Genomic DNA, 5,191 nt, shown 5'->3' on the forward strand with positions numbered 1-5,191 from the left:
TCTATATCCTTTGCATTCCATAAAATGTCTAGAAGTGTGGACTCGGTAAAAAACAAATATTTTTTAATAAAAAAGAACTAACCAAAAGCAGAGATTTATTACTACACACTCAGGATTTGTGGGAAATAAGACAGGAAAGGCCGTCTATTTAAGGTTGTTATGTCCTAAATAAGAGAACATTACACAGAAGTGTAAAGAAGAAACATTCTTATTTATTGGAAGCATCTTTTACAAACAAGTTCAGACCTACTCAATACTGAATTATTGAACTACTGTCCACAACTAAGGTCAGGTGTGACTCAGGGTCTAAAGCATACCTATGGGTTTAGGTGACAGTCAAGAGGATGCAACTTCAAAGCTGACAGATAAAACAGGAGCAGAGACTATTTCTTGCTGTTATATAGCAAATATGAATTCCTGGCACTATAACAGAACTATATTATACACCGTGATTTAGAAAAATTAAACTGTATTTTCTGAACTGTTTTAGACATAGTATTTCTGTTATAAATTTGTTTTAAATATAAAGTAAGGAAATCCTAGAATAGCAGGAAGCAAAGGTATACATAGGGTAGTTCAGCTTTTCAAATGCCTGCTTTTTAAAATATAAGTAAAATCAAATAACAGGTAAGACAAAAATAACTGTCAAGTCTTTATGTGGTTTTTATTTTTCCTGTACTTGGTACTAATAGAGACAAACTAGAGGGTCAACATGTGTTTAATAACTTAGGTTAAAATCTAACTATCCAAAACAACAAATGAAATGCAGAATAATGTATATGGTGATTTTTTCCACATGAAATATAAAAACAAAATATAAAAAAGAAATAATGAGAATGATATACTGAACCATAAAGCTATAATTATATATTTCACTTTTATAATATCCAGCATAATTCCATGATAAATGATGATTAGAAAAATATTCTAGGGATATAGTGTTTATTCTCAGGAGTTATGGAAGTCTTAAGACATCAGTTAATAGTCATAAATTACTTCTTTCTGGCACTAAATGGTAACCTGCTGCTCAGGAAAAATTAATTTAGTGTTTTATGTCTTTAGAATACACACAAGCTAATGTCAAATCATAAAATGATTATCACATAATTAGCTTTATTAATAATAGTAATATATTCATATTATACTCTAAAATCAGCAAGATTCTTCCAGTAAGTCACTAAGTAAAAATAATTTAAATATTTTGGAAGCTAATTAACTTTGTCAGTCTATGAAGCACCATTTAACATACTAACATTGCAATTTACTAAGCAGCAGAAGTTGACCTAAATGAGACATATGCAGCTCTGCAACTCAAAATTATTGCAGTTTTCTGATCTCGAAAACTTTTGTTCTATAGTGGGCCTCAACTGAGAAATACTCTTACAAATATTTAAAGAGGATATATTCCCTTTAAATAGTAGTTAGTACTAGTAGATAATAGTAGATAGTAGGATTGTTATCCCTACTATCACACTACTGAAACCAAGACTATCAGCTGTTCACTTCTGGGTGCTGAGAGCAACCTCCATTGAATGGCTTCTAATGACACATTCAAAGGGGAATTTAGGACTATGCCCATGAAAATTAATAGAAGAGAAAGTTCTGAGTGCCAGCATGTATTTCTTCATGGAAGCATTTTATGCAATTGGTCTTATTCATTTACAGGTCACACTTTATAAAGTTTTACACGATACTGCGGCTGCTGCTGCTGCTAAGTCGCTTCAGTCGTGTCCGACTCTGTGCGACCCCATAGACGGCAGCCCCCAGGTTCATCCGTCCCCAGGACTCTCCAGGCAAGAATACTGGAGTGGGTTGCCATTTCCTTCTCCATTACACAGTACTATAACACTTGAAATCAGAAATCATGCTTACTTAGTCTTTTTCTTTATTTGTTACCACTAAGAAATAATAGCTTTCAGTTTGTTCTAATATGACTATGTTGAGGAGGAAAAAAAATCCAATGAAAAGAAAATAGATTGAGATTTAGAAACTTCATTCTTTAGAGAGATCTATACTGCACTTGAGTTTTCCTAAGGAAATGTTGATGTTCTTAGTATCATTTTCTACAAAATAAAATCAAATAAAAATATATACATATGCCTTGCTTTGTAATACAATAATAACTTTTATTCCCTCAGGCAACATCTTTAAGTTATTTACTTGGTGAAGATATATGAAAGAACAGGCATATACTTGAAATTGGTAAAATCTATGAAGCAATTTTATTTTATGACATCTTGTGTCTTTATGATATTGAGATAGATCTCTCAATATTTTTGAATGTTGAAATTAATGATCATAGATTCCTGAATGCCACAACACAAAAAATGGACATTTTGATTGATTGCTTTTAAGAATTTGCTATGAAGATACAGTGAGTGGTGACAGTGTAAAGTATCATGTGCTCAATATAACATACAGATTTGTAACACTGGAAAAGATTTAAATTTCAGTAAACATTTTGGTAAACTTACAAATGCAGTTAAAATGACAGAGAGGCTACAGTTTAGAAAATAAGTAGAAAGTGACATTTCAAAGTAATATAAAATAAATGTGTAAAGTCTTGATTCTTAGAAATTTGGAATATGTTTAAAGGATTTTTTTTTTTTTAAACCTTCTTACAATCAACATTTCCACATCTCCCAGTGGCTCAGTAAAGAATCCACCTCCCAATGCAGGAGACATGGGTTCAATCCCTGGGTCAGGAAGATCCCTTGGAGGAGGAAATGCAACCCGCTCCAGTACTCTTGCCTGGGAAATTCTACAGACAGAGGAGCCTGGCAGGCTATAGTCCATGGGGTCACAAAGAGTTGGACACAGCTGAAGTCACTGAGCACAAACACACATTCTGCTTCTCTCACACAGATACTGTACTCAATTGTTTTTCCTAAATTATAAATTCTGATAATAACAGCTTTGACTGTATCCCAAACCAAAACTACCTCTCTGCATTACTGAAGATGGCCTTCACTATTATGCAATGACCAACTGGGTATAAAAATTAGCAGCTGGTGTGTAGGAAATCTGTTTCCTTTCCTGATATCACCTCCGGAGAAACAGTCTGGTTAAATAATCTTTCAAGCATGCTAACTGGATCTCTTGATAGCATTTATTAACATGTCATCTTCTATGGAATGCTTAAAGCAATTATATACCTTATATGTCTTATATACCTTATATATACCTTATACATCTAGATTACTTATGGCAAAAATACCTTGAAATTATGGATTTATAAGGTATGTTGCTCTGGAAAATTTTAGATATGTAATTATCAGCCTAAACAGAGTTGGTATTTCTTGATTGTATTCATTACAAATTGATTGCTTCTTAGCAACAAAATGTACCTTTTTAGACTGCTTTGTGAACATGAATCTGGGTCCTTTTAAATATTTGTTTTTCTTATGCCAGCTGGCATAAAATTTTGTCACTAGAGTACACTGCTAAAGAAAAAGAGTTTGGCTTCCTATTTCTGGTGCACTGATTTTGCAAGTTCCTGTAGAGTTCAAAACTTCCCTAGTGCCTAATTCTACCAACACATGGCAGGGGCAGGCAGATTATCTGGCAGTCAGCAGCTTCCTTTGAAACTTCCCATCTCTTGACAGTTTTTGGAAGAGTGACTCTTTCCCAGTGTCCAGCTTGTGCAGTGCATGGCAGGCAGCAGCATTCAGCAGACAACCTATTCCCAAGCATCTTTTAGCCACGGGCTCTTTCAAAATGCCTGACTGGTACAATGGACAGTGGCCAGTAGAATCTCTCAGAGAATAGATTTCCCCCATACTGAGTACCCAGGTGGGTTTCTAGTAAGTTTCAGAGGGCATATTTTTAGCAAGTTCTGCTGGCATGGCATCACATAACTTCTGTCATCCTGTGAGTCACAGCTGTGCTCTCTACAACAGAATTGGGGTCTTATCTCTGGGATATGCAAATTCTTCCTTGGGTAGTCTATCAAAGGGTTAGTGATTGCTCCTTAAATTTGTTATTTCTACACCTGAATTTTACTTTACTTTTTACTTGCTAATATCTCCTTCTTTATTCTAATAACCTGTTACAGTTAATGATTCTTTATATTTCCCTATTCAAATAAAGAAAGGAGAAATCATTGTAAAATTGCACTGCTAACTACCCTCAAAGAAGACAAAGGAACATATATTCACTATCACAATATATTACAAAAGTTTTATTGCAAGAGTACTGGTATCTTCCAAGTAAAATATATTGCATGGTTTAACCAAAGGAAAAGATTAATTTTCAGTTTTGGAATATTGCTATATCTTCATTTAGCTCCAGAGAAGCCTTAAAGTTTGGTTCCTGGATATTGTTCTAACATCAATTCTCCATTCTTCATTCAGGAACTCATACAAAAACTATAACAAATATTTTACTATAGTCTTGATGTTTTTAGAATTCTTTGAGCAGTGAAAGTGAAGATAGACAACCTAACCATTGTGTAAAGATGGACTTAAAACTTAAACATTGTGATTTATCTCAGTATATAATAAAAGGTAAGAAATAAGACATGTTTAAAAATTAAGGACTATGTATTTTGAAATCTTATTTTTTACCCACAATTAGGATTACTTAAAACTTACTAATTATGTTGCTGTGATAATTCAATGAAAAAATTAATGTGAAATGCTCTAATAATTTACTTCTTTATTATTCAGTGTCCATAACCAGATAACTATCTCACTTCTTATTCTAGGACTCAGGCTGATAGAGCAATCACCAGACCAAATATTGGTGTTCTCCTTATCAGAGTAAGAGAACTCTCTAGAAAATCTTACATGCACCCTCAAATACTGCTATTTGTAAATGGAACATGTTGATTCCACTATTAATTCATTGACTGCAGCTAGTTATATATTCCCCTCACTGAAAGGGAGCAAGAAAGAGCAATCTCATCAGAGTCCTGAAAGAGAGGAACAGAACTGTTTATAAAATCATAGCAATAAATACTATAGTCTATCCTCTGGTCACAACTCATGTGGTTCAGTTTTGTACCCTAAACAAGGTAAACTTTCAAAAAGTTTCTTAAGTACAGGATCTCTGCAGTAACCTCTAAGCCAGGTTGACCTAGTCCAGGCTTGCATAAAATAAACAACAGTAACAACAAATTATCTGCTTTCTAAACACCCGATACACCACAATAAACAGTTTCATTTGGAAAAAAGGAGACTGGAAGATACAG

Source organism: Odocoileus virginianus, chromosome 15, assembly GCF_023699985.2.
Source record: "Odocoileus virginianus isolate 20LAN1187 ecotype Illinois chromosome 15, Ovbor_1.2, whole genome shotgun sequence".
In the NCBI taxonomy this organism is placed as follows: domain Eukaryota; kingdom Metazoa; phylum Chordata; class Mammalia; order Artiodactyla; family Cervidae; genus Odocoileus; species Odocoileus virginianus.